This window comes from Protopterus annectens, chromosome 9.part0 (assembly GCF_019279795.1).
Source record: "Protopterus annectens isolate FY-2018-M chromosome 9.part0, PAN1.0, whole genome shotgun sequence".
NCBI classification, from domain to species: domain Eukaryota; kingdom Metazoa; phylum Chordata; order Ceratodontiformes; family Protopteridae; genus Protopterus; species Protopterus annectens.
Window position 1 is genome coordinate 731745519 of NC_056743.1, and position 23784 is coordinate 731769302.

The window sequence follows — 23784 nt, forward strand, 5'->3', positions numbered from 1 at the left end:
CTTATATATGTTTACTGCTGCTTATTTATGCTTACACCTGCTTCTTCTTCTTCTATTGGCTTTTTCTGGTTAGGGGTCGCCACAGCAGATCACCTGTCTGCTCATGATTGGCAGTGGAGTTTTACAGTGTCGAATTGCCAGCCGCCCCGGCGCCCAACCTTCCACAGAAGGCGTACACATGCACACACTCACACCTAGGGCCAATTTAGAGTGTCCAATCCACCTACAGCATGTCTTTGGGATGTGGGAGAAAACCGGAGCACCCGGAGGAAACCCACGCGACCACAGGGAGGACATGCAGACTCTTCACCGAAGACACCCCAGCTGAGGATCGAACAAGAGAACTTCTTGCTGTGAGGTGGCAACACTAACGGCTGCACCACCACGGCCGCCCGTGCTTACACCTGCTTACTAGTGCTTTATTCATTATGACAGTGTCACTTTTCTTGAATGTTATTTAAGTTAAATACCTCATGCGATACTCTTATGTTGGTTTTACAGCAAAACGACATTCATTCCACATGGAAAATGATATGTGCTTTTGCTGGGCTTGAACTGTGAATGCCTGTTCATTAGGTGGATGCTCTAAACACTACACTATTGACATTTGCATTGATTCCGCATGTTTTTCTCTATTTGAATGAATTTGATGTGTATGCTACGCTCGACGGAGGGCAGCAACAGGCAAACATGCTGCACTTTGCTGACACCTTCGATATTGCAGCAATTCAAATGTATAATAGGGACATGGGGAATCTAACTGTGAAAGTTCTAGGGACAGGGCTCAACATTCCACTACATGCTTGTGTGTTAATTTCTTCAATTTTATTTCACTGTTCGTGGACACTCTTGTATGCTTAGCATACATTTCGGTATCCACGGACACTGAATTACTGACGTACTATTAGAGGCGGGCTCTACTAGTAGGCATAGTAGGTTTTGCAACTGTCGGGGCATGTTTATGCCTCCGTAGAGCACTTGTACATGCCCCCTGCACTCGCACACATTTTCTGTGCACGTCAAGGGTGCAGTGGCATGCCCTCATACATATTCCTATGGCGCTGCTGCACCATCTGTAGTGAGGATGCTCGGCGCAAGGCTAAAACTGTCCTTGCACTGAGCTTCTTGAATCCCGGGGTCTGTCTTTCCCTTAATAATTTTACTTGCTTCTTTTCTGAGCCTTAATAGCTACTTGGACAAATATTATATTACATGTATAAATTAAGGAGGCTGTATGTCCACTTGATAAACCTTCCAAGTAAACTTGGAATGAATGATAACCCCTCTTTTGAATCTATATATCTAAACAGCTGAAGAATGAGGTAGTACCGAAAGTGATTAAGGTGTTGGGTCTATGAGGTTAGAAGCCAGAGTCTGAATTCCATAAACTTCCCCCTGTCATTTATGTGACCCTGAGCAAGTTGTGCAACTTCAGTGTGTTCCAAAGGGAACTCCAGTGGAAAAAGTCACCAAAATGTTAATATTAAAAAAACTCTCAACTGGCATTGATGATGTGAACCAAAATCAGACTGGTAACCGCTGTTCATGGAAAAGGAAGGGCAAATCTGCTTAAATTTCATGAAAATGTTGTGCATTTCAAACTGAATAACTGACAGACCTTACTTGTTTAAATAAACTAAACTGGGCTGAGATCAATAGAAATGCTTTAGTTATCTGTGGTAGAGAGAGGAGGCTCACTGTCACTAAACATGGATTATTATCAAAGTATCCTCCCTATAAACCCGTTAGCACCTACAATCAAGCAGACAAGTCACTGTAAATCAACCAAATTTATTCAAGCAAAAATGCACAGAAAAAGAAAACGTTTTCATGCTTCACATGTATCAACTCCTCTAATATCTGATGCATGATACTGCTGCTCAGCATTTATTATTTACATCACATTTACTTCACCCTGGTAGCTACTATAAATGGGTTACTTCAGGGATTTAAACTGGAAAGGCAGGTTTAGAACATGAAGTACCAGCAACCTGCTTGAAATGAAATTCCTCCACACACGAAAAGTACAATCAGTCCTGTGCACCTGTCATAAAGGAGACAAGATACCTGATGAAGCTGCAGTGCAGCATGGTATTAGTGGACAAAAGTAGTACCCTACGAAAGGACAAGATATAGTAATTCAAAATAACTTCTAGATCACAAGTGACAGGAATACAAAGTCAATACTGCAGTAATTACCTCTACCGCTACTACTCTCATAGAAGTGAATGGACAGTGGCCATTTCTGGGGGGAGGGAGAGCACATGGCTAATTAGCATTAGCCACTCCCCTGGTTTGCCACAGTAGCACGAGGCTTCCCCAGTGCGACTACTGTTCATGCTACAGCCCCGACAAGGGAAAATCATTGCAGAAGAGCAGTCTCTGAGTCAGAAAAGTTTAGTGCAATGTAGAAACCTTCAAGGTTAATGTTTTTGCATCAGACTAAGCTTTTCTGAATTGCAGGAAATGAATATATATAAATTGCTCAACCATGCAGAAAAGGAGAAAGTTTTTAACACTGCTGTTACATGATCTCAGTATTTAACAAGGTTGATGAGAAGGGCGATCAATTGTAATTCAATGAAATGTATCTAGTCTATCAATAAAGTGGCAATTGATGAGCTTTGCCATTTCTGTTGATAGATAAATACATAGATATTTAAGAGTTTGATCCTCACCTTTGAGGGAAACTGACAACTTAAAATGGCCTAGAAGAGCTACTAATCTAGTACCTACCTATGAACTGCACCATCAGAAGGTGGAGCTATCAGAAAGAATCAGGACGCAAGTGGCAAGGAGTTCAGTAAACAGAAACATCAGTTTATTAAATTTAATAAATCTAAGTCCAATTAAATGACTAAACTAAAAGCTACACATTTTACAATATGAAAGCCCACTTTACAAGATGAGGACATAATTATAACGAAAAGAAATGGTAAAAGAAAAAAAAAAAGCTGTTGAATGCATTGCACTTAAGTAGTTTGATTAAGGAGCTTAGGTATATAAAAATAAATCCAGATGAGCACAAATTCCCTCACAAGTCCACAAGAGTTAGAAACTAAACAAAACTTCTGTTACACCCTTCCAAATATTAATAAATTGCCTGAACATCCTTCATCTTCTCACTCTCAAAACACAAAGACACTAGAACACAGACATGATGCAATAACCATTTTTGGAACAACATAGATTTTGCAATTACTCAAGCTTTCATGCTAAATGACCACTGGTTTAGAAGTTATTTAGTTACTGTTGTTAGATACAGTGCTTAAATATCCACTTGTGCTTAGAAAGAGAGAAGTGCATAGTTCTGTTACTAGTCGCTAAAAAATAGACCTATAAAATGCTAGCGGGAATTACAAAAATATGCATCAAATATGTTTAATATGACTACATATCAGTGACAGAATCAATGTGTGTGTGTGTGTGTGTGTGTGTGTGTGTGTGTGTGTGTGTGTGTGTATGTGTGTGTGTGTGTGTGTATGTGTGTGTGCGCGCGTGTGTGCATGTGTGAGAGTGACTACGTGAGCCTGTGTACTGAATTTGTTCTGACGTAACAACTTTAATTTTAGTGGAAAACATTATGTGCACTGCAAGGGCATCAGAAGGGTTCCACAATACGCAAACCTCTTCATGGCAAACCTAGAAGAGGAACTTGTACAACACTGAACAGCATAGCCTGCTCCCTTATTTCCATTTTATTGACTATTTATAATTTGGAGACATGGCATCAACTCCTTCAAAGAATTCCACCAAGGACTCAAAAGAGTACACCCATCTAATTGAACTCTGCTTAGAGTACTTGACTTTGTGTAACCTTCTTTGATACAAAGGTTATATACAAGGGGACATAACCAACCTGTGATACAGGAAACAAACTAACAAGCAGATGTGTATGCATAGAAGCAGAAATCATCCAGACACACAAAGAAGTGAGATATTTACATGTCAGCATACTTTTTTCTAGTGAGGCAGAAGACAGTTGGCATATCTGAATTGTCTGCTCAAGGTAATTCTGTCAGAGAGTTTGACAGAGCAGTAGATGGAGCAATATTGCAATCCCATGAACAGTTGCTTTAGTATAAAGACAGGAACCTCTGTAACAGAAATGCACTAGTGACAATTTATCCTGGACTTACAAAAACTCTACAAACTCTTAACATGATCTTTGACCAATACTCAGTGAGGATAAGTGAAAGGCATGTTTCAAGTACCTCCACTGCTACCATTTAAACAATCACTGACTCTAAAGAATATTTTTGTGAGAGGTAGATTTAGGCCAGAACCTAACTTAGTTAAAAAAAAACACAAAACCCTGCAGCTATCCAAGGTGCAAAACATATCAGATGATTTGTTGTGCTTCCAGTAATTTTACAAATCAGAAGTTTCAAAGTGTGGGGTTCATTTGCATTCACTTCTAAAATACAGCTTATGTAATCAAATGCAGGAAATCTCCAGAGATGTTATAGAGGAGAAGCAGACCAGCCACTCAGAACTAGAATGAATGCCCATAGATACACAGTTACAAGGAAAATGACTGACAAGCCAGTGGCAGATTTTATATTCCCAGTATGATCATTCTGGCAGGTATGATTTTTCAAGGGCATTTCAATATACCTTTGGAAAGAAAATTGATGTATATTAAGCTAATTCATTTGTTCAGCCTGACAGTTGGTTGTTTGAACCTGGATCTTGGTTTATGAGACAGCAGTTAAGAACTTTTCCCTCTGAGTAACCAAGAATGGACACAAATAAGGTGTACTAAAAGGAAACAAATGCAGGATTTTATGATGAATTTACCCTAGATCCAAACTGCTGACTATCTCAGAAAGTTAAAGGTAACTCCAAGATTGCTAAGGTTTGCATTTTAGCAGTTGTGTTTTATTCACAAGAACAGACTAGTTATTACCAGATATGATAACATTCCAGTCAGAGCATACGTAACCATAACCTTAAGTCAGTAAGGCCTTAACATACAGACAGGTTTAACAGTATAACTACACTTTCTTCAGTACTGCTGTTGTCCTAGATATTTTTTTAAACAAGAAACATCGTTTATGTCCTAGACTGATGTGTCAGCACACTCTTTGTATTCTCTCTCTCTCTTGCACTCTTTCTATCTTTCTTTCAGTTAGCTGAATCATAGCCTGCATAGTGAACTAACTGCACACATCCATACCTTGCAATATAATATCTTAATTTGTTGGCAATCCCTGCCTGTCTCATAATATATTACTTCACAATGAGTGGGAGGGACATTGTTGCAAATTTATATTTTCTGTCAACCAAAACATCTGTCTAACAAAAATGACTTCTTTAGCCAGACTAACAATTTACAAATTATGACTTATTGTTTTCCTTATCTGGATTGAACTAATCTCCTTATACATATCTTGAATTATAAATTATTTTCTAAATAAGTTTCAGAGAAGATCTGGAATTGTCATCTTCTCTGTTAAATGACAAAACTCTCTAGCCAGAAAGCTGGAATAATTGCAAAGCCTATGTTGGTTCAGTGAAAGGTATTATATCACACCTGTGTTTCAGTGTCTTTGAGTTTTCTGTTAGTGGACCAACAACTACATTTCTTAATTATTTTTCTGATTTCTTACTCCATTCATCCCTGGTCCAACTGTTTATGGCTTTTTAAACCAGATGCTCCCTTAGTCAATCAACAAACCTGGACTCATATTTCTTTTTGTGTGTGTGTGTGTGTGTGTGTGTGTGTGTGTGTGTGTGTGTGTGTGTGTGTGTGTGTGTGTGTGTGAATGAGTGTGTCACTTGCACTCAGGCAAGCACACATGCACACATAGACACAACACATACATACACACACCCCACACACACAGACATTCAACTCAGCCCAATGAAAATCTATATTGTAGTAACCATTGTGCATGGCAGTGTGACCTTTGTAAGTAAGAGAATATACTGGACACTTGCTGACCACTACTTTCTCTACAACTTAAGCCAAGACAGTTCCTGCAACTTTTTTTCTTTCTTTTTTTCTTAAGCAGAAATCGAGCACGCATGTGCACTGCTCCAAGTTCCACGTAGAGAATTGCATTCAACTTTACACACCAGCTTGCAGTTTAAACTGTTACTAGTGTGCAAAGTTTAATAATTAAACTTTTATCTTTTTCTTTTTTTTTTTTTTTTTTTTGGGGAAAGTTGAAATGGGTTGCAGCCCAACAGGCTGATACCACAAGCCTCCACTGATAACTACTAACACTTTGGATGTGTTAGGACATGGACAATGATAGTTGTGATTTTGTGGATATTGATTTAAATTAAAAGCATTTATTACACATACAGTTTTGAAGAGCACCAGCCCTTCTGGCATATGGCAGAAATGCCAAATGCTCAGCCCACCCCTGCATGTAAATATATTCTACTCCTTGAGAAGTGATAGGATGTTGGTGCCAATACATCATGGAGTTGGAACAGTACACAGGAGCCTGCATTATGTCACGTGTTATCACAAATGAGTGTTCTGCACTGAGTAGCATTACTGGGTGATCTGGGCTCACAAATAATGTCACCCAGCCCTAGTGTATATGAACTCAAGAAGTGCTTTTAAAGGTACTTGAAAGCAATGCAGTGGGCCACCGCCTGGCCTTCCAGAACTGATACCTGAGGAATCCAATGCAGTCTGTAGCTGTCCTGGAAAGCAGTGCAGTGGGCCTTCCAGAACCAGTACTTGAGGAATACAGTGCAGTTCTTAGCTGCTTTGGTTTAGACATAGAGGATATGCAAGCATATCCCAGTTTATATCATAGCATCAACAGCTCTGGCTTGTCAGCTTGTACTAGGGACCTATATATGACATCTCATTAAGCTTCTTAGATCTATTCTTGGTAGCTTGTTGTGCCAGTTTCGGGTCTGAGAGCTGATTATCCAGCAGACTCTCATTCTATTCAGTTTCATTGCCAGTCATGTACAGACTGCTGATTTTCCTATCTTCCCACCCCAGTATTTACAAATATGTTTTGGCCTGTTCTCAGTGTCATTTGCCCAGTCTAGCATTATGTACTCTTTTGCCAACCCTAACTACTTTTTGAGTTGGCCACAGAAGGGCTGAAAGGGATTACGTTTTGACCGCATTGCCATGGACTGCTCTGTTCCTGATGTAATGAAGTTTATAAACATAAACCAGCTGCTGTCTCTGCCTCCTCTAAAGGCATATCCTGCAGCCATTATCAATACACTGGGTGTCTAAGCTGTTTGTATGCAATTTGAATTGCACTGTGAAACATACATTTGTACAGTCTTAACTTTCCACATTTGTGCTATATATTTTGTTATGATCCTACTATGTATGTCATTCATGTCAAAGCATTCCATTTGTTCTGTTCGTGAACCACACCTGAACGTGCATTTCTCAGTCATTTCAGAGAATTTAAGCTGTGCCTATCACATCTTATTTGTTAGCTTACCTTATGGTTTTACGTAATGAAGACATGCAACTACAGAAAAAAAATCACATATGCTTTTGATTGTTATCAATGAAGCATATTATGATCAGATAAGGCATTAGCTTCATCTAGCTGTGCTAGTTTCATAAAACTGATCAGGAGGTTTCCATGAAATGCACTTCACAGCTGTCACTATATGACAGTTTTAACAAATGAGCCAGTCAAGTCAGGTTACTGTAAGTACAATATAGGAAGATTTATCTGCACCCCACAATGACATTATATGTTTTACATAACTAGCATGTACCCCATACAGGTTTTAGGGTTAAAGAAAGAGAAAATGCCAAGATAGTAAGACAACCAAGAAACCCTCCCCCACCCACCCAGGGTTGTTTCAAGAAATAGAAGAACAGAGAAACAGATGGTATTTATTTCTGAAATGTACACAGTTTGTTCATGTTGCTAAGGAGGAGAACAGTACGTTCAGGACTGTGGATGAAGCCATGGTGGATGGATCACACACATTTTCTGTGTTGATAACTTCTGATGCAGGGAATGTAAATGTGGATACATGTGAGTTTATGACCAAGGGGCATTTTCAGGAAGCAACTTCTGGCCTCAAGGATGAGTGATTTGTGGAGGAAGTTCTGTTAATACAGCTTATAAAACAAATCTACATATTTTGTAATATGTTTAGGCAAAAAGACAGAGTACAGCATTTCAGTCTAGGATAAAAAACAATCTCATAATGGTTGACATGATCAAAGGTTTTCTATAATATTGCAAGATAATCTAAGATACTTTTTGACACCAAATGTAACTTTCTTAAGAATCTGCTAAATGTAATTGATGAGTTTTGCTTGGGGTCCTATATATTTTTAAAGTACTGCACACGTGTTTCTCTGCTGTCCAGAATTTTGCAGAATGTCCCTGATTTTGACTCATATTGTGTCCCTGTGTTCCCCCAATAAATGTTTAATTTTCTAGGAAATTATTGAAGATTACATGCAGTCAAAAATGCCCATGCATTACAGTTTTGTACTTCTTATTGTTTGGAAAATGCATTTCGAAGCAAAACCTGTTTTTTCTGCTAACTTTTTAAGTGAATTAAAGTGATCTTTAAAATTTGTACTTGATTTTGGACCTTTGCTCCCTCCCCTTTTTATTTTTGGCTTTGTCTGTACATACCAACCACTTAGCAAAAATTAGCAAGAATACTGGTATTTTCCAAAGAACACTGTCATTTTTTTTATTATTTTAATTATTTATTTTTTTACAAAGATAACACTACTGCGTCAAAATCATTTTGAGAATTAATTTGGTAAATTTTAACAGACTGCAATGTCAAAATATTTATATATAACTGACATTTACAGCAAATATACGATATTACATGCAGTAATACAGAATTATACAATGACCCCCCCATTAATATTCCAAAACGTGCATGCTGAGTGGCCAGCATCCCCGTTGTAAATCCCACAATAGGCCAACGGAAAAAGGTCCGGTTGGCCAAACTTTTTTCCGTTGATATAAAGTGTCCAAAACTTTTTTTTACAAAAAAAAAAAAAAAAGACGGAGCAACGGAGGCTTTCTTTTCTCTGCTGCTTTCGTTTCAAAGCATTGATGTACTGGGTATGCGTGGGAAGTCCCATACACATGCACAGTACATCAACACAAGGAAGCAGTATACCACCACCGGTGGAAGCACAGTAATGCGCCATTATACAAAGACATTATGAAAAGTAAGTATTTTTTTTCATAAATAATGTCATTGTATAATAGCAATAGCCGGCTCTGTGGTTGTGGTATATTGAAGATTTACCCAAGGTTGGCTTTATTTAATCACTTGGGCTTCGATCTTGTGATTAAACCACACCAACCACGTCATCGGTTATTGCTTAATTATCCAATGATGGCACATTAGTTTTTGAAAACACGTGCAATGATTGGAGTCCCAGTCAGCATGTCCACTCTAAGATGATCATATCCCAAATGAAAGAAGTCTGGCCACTGAAGCATTCCTCAGTGGCCAGAACTTCTTTTGAGATATGCTCAACAACAATTTTTAATATATAGGGACAAGGCAAAATATAACAAAAATATGTTTCACTGATGTACTATGCAAGCGTGTCATACGCATGTTCAGTACATCTGAAAGAGATGAAGAAAGTGGAAGAACACTAAACTCCCATTAAAAAAATACATTATTTAAGAAAGGTAAACAATTCCATTTTTAAATAATGTCACTGTATAATAGCAATAACCCACAAATTGATGTTGGTATTACAGGATTTATCAATGTCTGGCTTTGTTTAATCACTCAAGCTTCACCCTCATGATTAAACCACACCAACCAGGGGTAAAATCCTATGAGAACCACACCCATTCATGGGTTATTGCTAAATTAATATTATATATGTGTATATATATATATATATATATATATATATATATATATATATATATACATACATATACACATACACATAGAGAAAAATAGAGTTATTATTGTAAGAAGACATGTAATGACCCTGATGTTGACATTTATCTATGCTCTTTAATATGACTCAGTGGATAGCCCATTTGTTTAAGATAAGATATACAGTGTTGCACAACAATGCAATGAGAGCATTAGGATATAGATCTGCTCATCCAACAGAAAAATAATACCTTGCAGCAAATTAAGAATATGTTGCACACAAAAAACTAAATATAGTTCTGACTCTAAATAGGGTCAACCATCTAAATAGCTTTTTATTCATATGTTGTGGCATGGATTTACAAACCAATGCAATCGCTGTGGTGGTGCTTCCTCCAGCTCTGCATCATGGAGTTTCAGCACCACAAAGTCCAAACAATCATGTGATCCAGTACCTAGCCTTAATAATCATTCTATTACTGTAGCAATAATAGACGAACAGAGGCTGATTTAAACTATAATTGCACAAATAATTCATATTGAGGAAAAAAAAGCTGATTGTTACCATTTTTTATCTAAGGAATGATTCATTTGTGCTGACCAGGATTTGAGAGATGACAGCAAGCTTCTGTGGATTTAAAGGACAACCGCACCCACAGACTCAAAAAAACATGTTTATTTCATCATGGTTTGGTGTTTCCTATATTTTAACACCACTCTGGGACTATTTAGAGCTTTTTAGATATTTTTATATGCAATTTCTGACTCTGACCACATGGGGTCTGTCATCTTGAAATAATTCTGACTGTTTAGTCTGCCTCTAAGTATCCCATAATGCATTGTCTCCAAAAAATTGCATCAGATCTGCCACATTTTCCGTAAAGCTCCTGTCAGTGCACTGATTTTCCTGTCAGTGCACTGATTTTACAGGTATTCACTGCTGTGTTATAGTCACCTACTTTTTGTTAAAATTTTATCCTTTTTCAATGACTACTTCAAACACAAGCAGTGCAAATGCTACAGAACAGAATTGAAAAGTGCATTTTATTGCTCTTTCTTTTTAGAAATGCTAACTTGATTTCTTTTATAAAAGCTGAAATCCAGTTCTTCAAGATATCTCCCCTCCCCCTTCACACCTAGCTTCCCTAGCTGTCAAAGAGCTAAGGGTAATTTGACCCATTATCTGCATGTGATTTATGGCTCACGGCAGGTGACCAAACTAATGTACTGTTTTTTTGTCAGCCTTTCCTTCCTTACAGTGGGAGACTTTTTTTGTTGCACTCCTCCTGTCAAATTTAGAACCAAGCTCCATAGCACTGGGAATAATCACTGTTTTGCAAAGCATCAAACTCCCACTTATTTTTCCTTCCTGTTTGGTTAAATAGCTAACAAATGATGCACTCTTCTTCTTCTTCTTTCGGCTTTTTCCCAGTTAGGGGTCGCCACAGCGGATCACCTTGTCCGATTATGATTGGCAGTGGTGTTTTACGGTGTCGAGTTGCCAGCCCGGCGCCCAACCTTCCACAGAAGGCACACACATGCACACACTCACACCTAGGGCCAATTTTTAGAGTGTCCAATCCACCTGCAGCATGTCTTTGGGATGTGGGAGGAAACCGGAGCACCCGGAGGAAACCCACGCAACCACAGGGAGGACATGCAGACTCCGCAGAGAAGGCACCCCAGCTGAGGATCGAACCGGAGAACCTCTTGCTGTGAGGCAGCAATGCTAACCACTGCAGCACCGTGGCTGCCTCTAACAAATGATGCACTATAAACACAAAATATTTCACTGACTTGCATGACACCACCCACATGCTTTTTTAAGTGGTAATTTAAGAAAATTATGGTATTGCATAGTTCTTGTAATCTGATGTAGTGTTGTAGATTAATTGTGACAGACATCTGCTTCTTATGTAAAAACATGCAATTAATGTCTATGCATAGTCATTGCAAATTTATGCTCTTAGTTTTTGCAGTTGTTACTGTGCTTCTGTCTGTACTTTGTCACATATTAGTAGGGCTCTAAAGAAAAGTGAGATTATAGTTTGACATTTTTGCTAGGTTAAGAGTCGGCTGGGCAAGGCAGCTCTGACATCACAATGTGGGAGGTCCACTGTCTCTTCTATACAACATGCAAATCAGTTGAGGATTACATCACTTTGGGGGAGGAAACATCTCAGTAGCTAGAGCAAGAGCTCTGGCAAATGTGACATCATCATTTCAGAGCCAGCTAGAGGTTTTTCAACTTGGTTTTCAAAGTGAAAGTAAAACAGTATGGAAAGGTAGGAAGCCTAACAGGGAAAACAGTTGAGTGGATTAGTTTTTAAAGCAGGTTGAGCAATTTTCTTTAATATACTGTTGTTGTCCTTTAAGTTTAACCTCAGTTATCTGATGTTGTTAGCATGCTGAGGTAATTGTCCAACATATACAATGTATTATCTCTTGAACTGTTCCTGATTTTGCTCCATCAGTCTTAAAATTGATGGGTTTTATTTATGTGCAATTATAACGGACTGCAGTCAAAAAATAATGGTGACCTTTACAATTACATTTATTTATTTAACATTTGTTTACTGGGAAAGTCCAACTTGGAATGAAGCCAATTTTCAGCGAAAACCCAGGGAGAAACACTCCAGATGCATGTCTTTGTAACAAGGGAGGAAACCAGACCACTCGGAGGAAACCCACCCGACCACAGGGAGAACATTCAGACTCCACACAGAAGGCACCCCAGCTGAGAATCGAACCACAGAACCTCTTGCTGTGAAGCAACAATGCAACTGCTGATCACTGCACCACACCACATATTCAGTTTACTTTAGAAAATTCATGTTAATTAAAATTCTATCAACTTCTGAATTTGGTAAAATGACTATATACACATCATCCATGCTTTGAAGTCCTTTACTCCTGTTGTGTCTCACTTTGAGCACAATTCTGAAAGTTAATAGTTTGAAAGCCATGCCCAACAGAGATGAAACATTAGTGTGAAGTTGTATTACTGTTGCTGACGTGTTTCTCCATAGGTTACATAACACCTAATCTGTACTGGTGATGAGTGGGGAAATGGAAAGATACATAACATCTTACTTAGCAGCAACCTCTCCATGCTCATTTAATAACATTTGAAAAGAAGACGTCATCTGCAATTTTTCCATAGGTTTGCATTTAGACTTTTTAGATTCATGCAACAATAATTCTCATGCCTTTACATACTGCCTTTTCTGTGTGATACAGAGGATGTAACACACTGTCGCTATAGGTTCATAGGTGTGTACTAGACTAATGGCCCTAAAGGGAGCCTTTACAAGTCTAGGCCATAATATTACTCTGGCACTGTGGCAAGCGACATTAGTTCCCAGTGCCTCTGTCGATTAGAGCCACTAGAGTGATCCCCGGGGTGAATTTTCTATTTTCCATCCACTCATCAAGATTTCTCTTGAAGAGGGCCAGTGAGGTGCTCTGTTTGACATGTATGGGAAGTCTATTCCATAGCATGGGCAGTCTCTGGGTTATGAACCTGTCCCTCCATCATGTTCTGTTGATTGTGGTAATGAGGTTGAGGTCTCTGGAGTGTGTGGTGTGGAGGGACTGGGATTTATTTAGATGCAGCATTTCTAACAGAGCTGGGTCAGACATGGCTTTGTAAGTCAAGCAGAGATTGCCTCTAAGTAGGTGATATGAGACAGAGAATAGTTGGAGTTTTTTGAGTCTTTCCATATAGGACAAGTGTTTAAAGTTAGGATCCTCTTTGTGAGGTACTTTTGTGGCCTCTCCAGTTGTTGCAGGTGTCTAGTGAGGTACATGCCAAATGGAGCATTGTACTCGATGATTGGCCTAATGAGGGAAGAGTAGAGGAAGACAATGACGTCTTTCTTCCTGGATGCAAAACCCTTAGTAATGAGATGTGCCACATAGAAGGACTTCATCACCACAGTGGCAATGTGGTAGTCAAAAGAGAGGTTGTTGTCAACCTCTATTCCCAGATCTCTTATAACACCTTCTGTGTTCGATGGACTACCATCAATGTGGTAATTCAAGGGAACCGTTGACACATTTTTTGGCATTGAGCTTAAGGCCATGGTTTGGACACCAGTCGTTGGTTTCAGTGAGGCCTTTCTGCAGGATGTCAACATCACTTGGGGAGTTAATAATAGCTCCCAACTTGCAATTTTCTGTGAATATTGTCAGCCAAAGTCCCTTTGTGCTGGCCTGGACTTTGGAGAAGTAGATACCAAACAGGAGAGGACCCAGGACCGAACCTTGTTGGACTTCACTCATGACTGGTTGGCAGTCTGACTTGGAGTCAGCTACTTTCACACTGTTGGTTCTATCTGTAAGCCAGTTTGCATCCCACCTAGTGATATAGGGGTTGATGCCTAGCTTAGTGAGTTTTTCTATGATTCCTGAGTGGGGAATGGTATCAAAGTCATTGGCCAGATCAAGATAGGCTGTATGAACCACCTTGCCTTCTTCTACAGCTCTGGTGACTGACTCAAAGAAGTCGACCAGGTTGAGCAGGCATGATCTACCCTTCACAAAACCAAACTGTGTGGGATCCAGAGTTTGAAGATTCCCTATATCCTTGTTTATTAGGTCCATGATGATGTGTTCCATAGCCTTGCATATCAGACTCATCAGGCTAATGGGAATGACTGTAGCAGTGCGCATTTCAGTAGGGACAAAGCCTGAGGTGATGCTGTGATTGCTCAGTCTTGTGAACTACAACAGGAAATAGTTCAACAGCAGTCATGTTTAGTTACTATCTATGAACAGTTTCTTTAATTAAAGTGGTTCCTGCTTTTTTTTTTTTTTTTTTTTTTGCCATTCAGAAATATTTTTTGGTGAATAAGCAACTATATCTCCAAATGGCTACTATGTGCAGCACAATTTTTCCCAAATTACCAAAGAGAGCTCACAATTCATCTGAATGATCATCTTTCCATATTTGAAATTTACATCTTCAAAAGTGCCTTCACTGCCCATGATTTGAAATTGGTGGAATATTCAAAAAAGCAAAAATGTGGAATTAATAATGTGAAATGAAGGGTGGGTTAGGACAAGCTCCTAATGTTATTTTATCTCTATCTATCTATCTATCTATCTATCTATCTATCTATCTATCTATCTATCTATCTATCTAATCTATGTCCATCACTCTATCTATCTAGCTATCTGTCTATCTGTTTAGACTAGCTAGTTACATATATTTTTTATCGTTTTGAGTGCAATGTTTCTGAAGACTTGTCAAAGGTTTCAGTTTTGACTTGTGTATTTAGCATGGAACACAAGGCAGCTCAGATTCAATCATTTCTATGGAGTTAGCAACAAGCAGCAATAAAACATAAGGGAGTATACTTTAGAGACATCTGATCCATGGTCAAATGCATAAGCATGATATGATACCAATGGTAAAATAATTTTTGCCTTGGTTTATCAGATCTGTCTGATGCATATATTCCCACTTTTGTGCACATAAAAATACGACAGCTGTTTCTCATTTAAAACTTTAAAACAAATTTTTGTGAATATGAGTTTAACAATATTTCTGCACTGCATTTAAGTTTAGTTTCACATTATTGTCCAAAAGATAAGGAAAGAAAAAAAGGACAAAAAACAAATAAATATGCATGTATGATATGTATTTGTGCATGTGTGTGTGTGTGGGGGGGTAGGATCCAGTAATTACAGCAGTTTCTGACATAATAACTGAAATGCCATCATCAAGCCTCTTATTCTTCCTAAGTAGGAAAGCTAAGGCAATGACATACTAAAAGGAATACATTTCATTTACATAAGCTTAACAAACAAAATCTGACATTAAAGGGTATTAAATGAGTTTTTGCAATTAAACAAATTCTCTCTAGATCTGAATCAATTGTTCCACTTATTGGCACACTTTCTTTGGCTCTCATGAAAAGATGAATTGAGTGATCTGTATACAAAGCTTTCTTTGTGCAGTTTGTCAACTATGTATCAGCATAAAATATATTGATTCAGTGAGGAACGTTTGCATACTGACGTGACCTGACCTGCTTTCTTCTGTTGTTGGTAATATATTCTTGTGTCAACTTTAACAACATTTGATTCAATTTCTAATAATGTATGTGAACTAGTTTAAAATTAAAAAGTCATATTGCCTATGTACAAAAAGAAACATTATGATGGGTAAATAAGCAGCTAGTAAGGGAGCCTTGTGTAAATAAGATTATCGTACTCCCGTAAGCAGGCAGATACACTAAGAGACACTACCAGTATAGCAGACGATGTACATTGTTACTTCATATTACTTCATATTAGCTCATCCCCTATGAATTCTTGAGTAACAACTGTACATAATTTTATTTGGATGAAGACATAAAAATCAAAGCATTTTTTTTGCAAGAGGGAAGGGCTCCTTGCAGTCCTGTATGGGGGACCAAACTGCCATTCCCCCTCCCCAAACTTATATAAAAAATATTATCATGCAAATATGAAAAAGTGAAAAATCTCCCAAAAGAAAGGCATGTGCTTAGAAATCAACTAATGTGCTGTAATTTCCTACAGAAAACAGTGACTGAGAAGTTCCTCTTCATCAGGGTGGAATTAATACCATATCATGCAGCTTAAGCTCAATTAGGTGTACGGAAGACCATAATTAGCTCATAGGTTAGTGAATAAATGCAGGAGCTCAGTACCCTGTGTGACGCCCAGTAATCAAGGAGCCTGAATCCTCCTCACTGACACTAGTGAGGAGCATTCACTTGGAACAAAAACAGATGCACACAGTATTTCTAGATGCATCTCTCTACAAAACAGATGCACACAGTATTTCTAGATGCATCTCTCTACATCAAGCATAATTTTCCTTAAGAGCACACAGAGTACACACTTAGTTCAGGGTCTGGGTTTCCTTAACTCTCTCTCTCTCTCCAGGCCTCCAATAAGACTCCCCTCTGCCACAGCTGTAGAGTTGAGTCCTCAGCCGAGTCTCCAAGCCAAGTTCTCCAAGACCCTCTCAGTGAAACCAGTGCGCTGTATCCTCGCTCCAAGTAGCTGGCACATGCACTCTTTGAGATTTGATTTGCACACACACACACACACACACACACACACACACACACACACACACACACACACACACACACACACGCACACACACACACACACACACACGCACACACACACACACACACACACACACACACACACCTGGAAAAGGTTTCCACAGATTTTACTTGATCTGTTACTCTTTGCCCAGAGTATAAGGTAGTTACTGTCACCAGAGACTCCAATGCCAGCTACTCTAAGGCTCTTACAGAGGTATCTAATTATACTGAGTGAAATTAATATTAATACAAATGGCAATGTTGACCAAACAGCAAGGCTTTAAGGAGTGGCCACGGTGTCACCAAATAAATAGAAATACTCTCAAAGGTTAAAATATTTTCTAAAGGCCAAGTCACAATGAAAAGTTTAAATATATTTAATAATAACTAATAAAAGAATATGAAAATACTAAGTATCTATTTACAATAAACACCAGAGTTTCAATAACAGAAAATATTAAAAATAACACAGATGAATAGATTCACACAGATAGAGAAAAACAGTACTTCACTAATCTCACTATATCTTCCTGACTGACTTACTACTCCCTGGTTACTTACTAAAGCAAGGCAAGATAAAGTATGTGATGATCCTTCTATGTCTGGTTATAAGTGCAGACTACACAGAGACTTCAGTCTCATCTAGTATTAAAACATCATTTTTTTTGCTGGATTGCAGAATGACATCACATCCATCTGGTCATCTGACTTCTGCTTCCCATACTACCCCCCTTTACTAGAAACTGAACCATAACCTCGCACATATGTATTACTATGCCCATAAATACAGCTTTGCTAACGTGTTACAGCTTCTGGAAGTCAAAAAAACAATTTCAAGCTTCTACCCTTCCACAGTAGCAATTACTTCACCCCAAGGATAATAAAGAAGGCTACTTAGTGCAGACTTTTTGATCTTTATGACCTAAATTAAGTAATTTAATTTCAGGATTTGCTTCTAAAAGTTAGCTGGGGCTGAGCTTAACCTCTTCTCTCCCAGTATTCTGTGTTACAATATATTAATTTCCACAGTTACAATACAGTCTGACATATAGGTGCATTTTTCTTTCTGTCCACCAGGACCCACTGTTCATACATTTTTTTTAACACAAGCAGCTTTACAAATACAATTTTCAACACAAGCATCTGTACAAATCAGTTTGATATACAAATGATATATAATTCTTTACAAAACTCCAGCTAGCTATGCTGGCATATGTTACACATCCACTGCCTACTTCTCCTGGCATAGCTGGCAATGCCTCACATTGTCACACCAATTACTGGCCCAGAGGAGGGGCGCCACACCCTGCGCCCTATGTTGGAAGTTGAATGTGCCTATGTTGTTATCCAATTTATTGTTGAAGATATGCATTAGTGGGCTGAGTTTAATTTTCTTCCATAGGCATGGAAGTATTTGTGATATGAAGCTGACACATTTTGTGGCATGGTAGGTATTAATTTTTACTGAGGCTGTGTCATCTTTTGTTCAGGTTACCTAGAGGGGAGTGTTCTAAGCAAAAGGTTTCAGTAGTTAGGCATTCTTTAATGCACTGTATGTAAGGCATAGCTATCCTCCAAGTATGTTACAAGGTACAGTAAAGATCCACAGCTACTGTAACCTTTCATTGTATGAAGAGCCGTGTACCATATAACATTTAGGAAGATTACAGAACAAGGTACAGCATTCTATAATTGTCCTATAAGGAAGGCTTACCTGTAAGCTCACTTGTCTGTGAGCTGAGAAGGGGCAGGGTAACCGCCTCCAGTTGTATGGATGCAAGCACAGCTGCCATGTGCAATTTCCAGGTAGCAGCTTGGTGAATCATTCAGTTTCCAGATTGTTTGGTTCCTGCTGTAAGATGGAGCCATCTGTCAGTGAGCAAACAAGTAAGTCACTTCACTATTAGACTAGTGCCGAGGCTTGGCTTAATGGTTAGGGTGCTGGTATCATCGGCACAATAGTACAAGGTTTAAGTCCGTTTTTTTTGTTGTTTGTTATGTTATATTGTTGTGGTTCAGCTCAATGTCCCTCCTTTTTTTTAGTGTTTGGTTGTTTGTTATCCCTTGTTGGTTTATATTAAAAAAAAAAAGAAAAAAAAAGTGGGAGTTTATTGAAGGAGGTGGGTGTTTGGCAGGTTCGATCTGAGCAATGGAGCGTCATTGAGAAGCTTCCCTGCCTTGTTGCACAGGAGGTTGAGTTGTTGGTGATGTTCACTGTTCATTTATGGGATTAATGTGGACAAAGCCTAAATAATAGGGGATAAAAGTGTAATAGTAGGGTTAGATTTTAAATATTGCTCTTATAAACTCAGTAAGTTGCTAGTTTAACAGGATTTCTGTTAGCATGCATTTTTGGTAGTAGTTGAAATCTGATAGTTAAATATATGTCATTAGGTTGGTTGTTACTTTGAGGAACTGATTAAGGGTAAGAGGAGAGATCTGGACATTCTGTGATGGTTTGGACAATTATGAGGGGTGAATTGGGGGCTGACATGGTTTGCATACTGTACTTGTTATTTTGGAGTGACTGGGGATTCTGGGGCACAGCAGGTGCAGAGTACACTTAGTGTGTTGCAGTGCCTGGGGATATTTATAGATCACAGGAGGAGAGTGTATTTACTGTCTCACAATACCTCAGGACATTAATTGCATTATGTGTGGTGAGGTGCTCCTCTGCTATTATACTCTTTCTTAGGAGATGTAGTCTAGTGTAGAACCCCTACAGCAGTAATACTCAAAGAACCTTGGTGAAATTTTGGCTCCATTTGCTGGTTGTTAAGTAATCAGGTAGATTATTATTGTAATTTTTTTACATAAATGATATATAACAGTAAATCAGTAAGTTGTTAAATGGCTAGTCACACTAAGGCTTAGGTTGTTAGTTAAACTTGAATTAATATCGACAATTGTAGATTAAGTAAGTATTTTTGTTGAGGAAAAAAGTTATCCTTCATTAGACTAATCACTTAATTTTGTTTGCAAGACTCTTGACACTGTACTTAAAGAGTGGTGGACAGAATAATTCAAGAAGCACAGGGTTCAATGTGCCCACTAATGATTTAGAGGCAGCTCAGACATCGGAGCAAGTGTCATCTGGAATGAACCGTACTTTGCCACTTTTTGGAAGATGAAGAGATGCAAGGATCCAACCCTCAGAAGAAAGGAAGAAAAAGGGCTAGAAGGATCTTGCTTACTATGAGGGAGAAGTCAAGTTCTTGAAGTAAAGGTACAGCTCCCCCTGAAGGTACTGCCAATGGTGCCAATGGTGTTCTGAATTTAGATGTGAGGGAGCAGTCTGTTGGGGAATACCTTGAAGAATTTATTAATTCACTTCCAGAAGGGGGCAGGGCCAGAGTGTTTGACATAGCTTTAGAGAGAAACTTTGGTAGTGCAGTGCCCCTTTCTGCTCATTCTGCTTCTAGGGATCCCACTGGGGCTACTTTACCATCCCCTGTCCTAGATGACTCCAATCTTAACATTACCCAGTTTTTGTCTCCAAAGGCTAGCTGGCTTCAGTTTGGCTGTTAATTCCAACTTGATCACGCATCACTGCTCATGTTCCACCTAACATTAAAGACAAGCTATGTACAGGTGATTTTGTAGATATTTTTGATTTGGTGGACTCACATGGTATATGTTGCGTTATGGACTCAGATAATCCCAGGTACAGGATGTAATGGAAAAATTATCAGCAATTGGTAAAAATAGCTTCAAATAGGGCATTGTGAAGGAACTGGAATATATGGGCCTTAGGTTTCTTTTTATTTATGGGCATTATAATGGAAAAAGAGCCCAGTCAAGCTCTACCACTTCTTGCCTATTTTCTATCAATCAGGGAAGCACATCACATTAGAGATAGTACAGCTTGGTGCTCTTTTGATCAGAGATTCTGGAAACTGAAAGCTGTAGACACATCTATCAAATGGGAACAATGGCTTCCTGACATTTGGCTAAGTGCAATGATAGACAAACTAAATACAGAGGAAAATGGTTTTGCTGCTCGTACTTCTAATGAGGCTATTGGGCATTTAACAGCAGCAGCAGGTGTTTTTGGCCAGCATGCAGGTTTCTGCATCTGTGCTCTTCTTATAGAAAAGGGAATCCATCAAGCCATGCTGACTTAAACCAGGGCTTCATTTGTGACAATTTTTCCAAGTCTCAGGAGTTTAGTTCAGCCTCTTTACAGTTTGTTGCTGGTAGGGGAGGCCAGCTTTCTTGAGGGTCTAGAGCCAATGTGTCAAGGGGGTCAAGTCAGAAGGCAATCACTTTCTTTACCAAGTCAGATTAGATAATCTGACTGAGTTGCTGCACAGTTTCTGATTGAGGGTTTTACTCACAGCTTTAGGACTGGTTCTTTAGTTAAGCTAGAATCAAGACCAGTTTTGAATCTTGTATCAATTAAAGGCCATGAGGATATTGTCCTTCATTTAAATGAGGAGGATCCATGTGCAGGTAGGGTTTTGGGTTCTTTTGTGTACCTCCCTTGGGACACTTTAAATTCTCACCCATAGGCTTAGTCCACAGAAAAGAAGGAGGATGAATTTCTGTTGATCCTCCACCTTTCTCTGCCTCAAAATGCATTTGTCAATTAATTCTGTGAGAAAACGCTATCTAAAGTGCATTACTCATCCTTAGATCAAGCAGCTGAGGCTATCCGTAGACATTCAGATCTATGGCTTTGCAAGCTAGATATACAGTCCACTTTTCCACTTTTTGTTTAATACAAATCAGTCAGGAAGACTGGCCCCTGTTAGGTTTTCAGTTGAACAGAAAATTCTATGTCAACAAGGCCATACCCATGGGATGTTCTGTAGGTTGTGCTACCTTTGATAGTTTCAGCAAAGCCATACATTGGTTTTTGCAGCAAAGGGCATCTTGACAATCATCAGTCCAATACCTGGTATTATTGGGTTGATGCAATTCTGCCTGAAGAACAATGGACAATTAAAAAATTCTATGAGAAAGACCAAGGACTCCAATCTCTTCCTTTCACCTAGAACTGAATATTTTAACCTGAATTTTACTTTCAGCAATTTCAACTGTTTTTTACTTTTAGTAGTTAGAATCCACAGAGAACCTCACTCAACAAATTTGCCTAAATTGAACAAATCAAGGAAGTCAAGTCTGCTAGATCATTCTCCAATGTTACACCAAGGGAACACTCAGCAGTTGAGCTAGGCACATGCTTCACTCCCCCGTATTTGGTTTAATTTGTTAAAAGGTAGGAAACCCAAGCATTACAAGGTGAGGATAACACATGGAGTCAAGGAGGACCTTCATCTGTGGTACAGCTTTTTAGCGCAGTACAATGGGTATCCTTTTGGCAATCACCTTGGATTTCATCCTTGGAACAGCAGCTATTTATGGATGCAGCTGTAGCTACTGATATGGGGGGTTACATTTGTGCCTCTTTGTTTGCTGCAAAATTGCCCCAGTGGTTGTCTTTAGAGGGGAGGAAGGACATTACCATCTTGGATATTTCCCGATATGGGTGGCTACTTTGGTATGGAAGGAGCAGTTGCAGAACTGCAAGATGTTTTTTGTTCAGAAAATATGGCAGTAGTTCATACCCTGAATAAGCATACTTCAAAGTCTAGAATGATTGTTGGTATTGCTGAGTTTGCAAATTTGCAAATTTGCTTAACTTTTCTGGCACACATGTTCCATGGTAGCATGAATTGTATTGCTGATAGTTTGTCCTGCATTCAGTTTGGCAGATTTCAACAGTTGGCCTAGAATGCAAAGCCATGTGGAATGTGCATTTCCCCGGAAGTATAGTTAATTGGAGAAGCATAGCTGGATCGCTAATGGCTAACTCCTGGACTAAAAATACAAAAAAGGCATACGCATCATCATTTCAAGCCTTTAAATTTTTTTTTTAACTTTCATTACCAATAAGTCAGAGGAAATGGAGTTTGTTCTTGATCTTGCAATTTGTGGTTCACAGATGCTGCAAGGGTGACTTGCCCAATACAATGCATATACATTTGGCACCGATAGATTGGTTGTCATGCTTTTTGGGGCGTCAGGACCTATCAGAGTACTGGGTATTGTCCAGGATGCTGAAAGTCTGTCAGAATTTCAAAGGGTCATCTATGGATGCTAGAAAGCCGATTGGTTCACACCTCTTGGTGATCATTGTTAAAGGGTTACTTATCACATCCACCAATTTTTATTCATTTGTCATATGTCATCATTGTTATTCTCTTGTCTATATGCAGGAGCTTTTCATGTTAGTGAAATGTTGAACTTGCTCCACTGGGATGATATAGTGATTCATAATGACTTCATTTTGATTTGGTTGGTTAAGTCCCAGACTGCTCAGGCAGGGAAAGGGCATCAAGTTTAGTTAGATCAAAACAGGATCTTGGCCATTTGCCCAGTGCATTGGTTTAAACTACTGACAAAGTCGGTTCATAGTTTAACAAGGGAGGGCCTTGTTTTTTCTTCAACATCAGGCTGGTCTATCAAGTTAGTCAAAGCCAATTTGGTTATAGCCAAAGCTCTCACTTGCCAGGGTATAGGCTGTAAGGGGTACTTTTCCCATTCCTTTCAAATAGAGTGCACATCTGATTTAGGGATGCAAGGCCACTCCACTGAGGTTTTGAAATGAATAGGGAGGTGGTGTTCTGAGGCCATTTTGTCATACATTAGACACTAATACTTTCAATTTACCTTGCAGGGAATGGTGTTGTACAGATTGTCAGACATTCATTTATCTGTAGAGTGGCCTTCAGGTCATCATGGGTCACCACAGCATAATGACTGGTCAGTCCAGTATTTTGGTTATTCAGGGCTTCTATGGTTTCATTGTGTGTTGGGGGGTGGCATCAGCTGATAGCTGGCAGGAACTTAC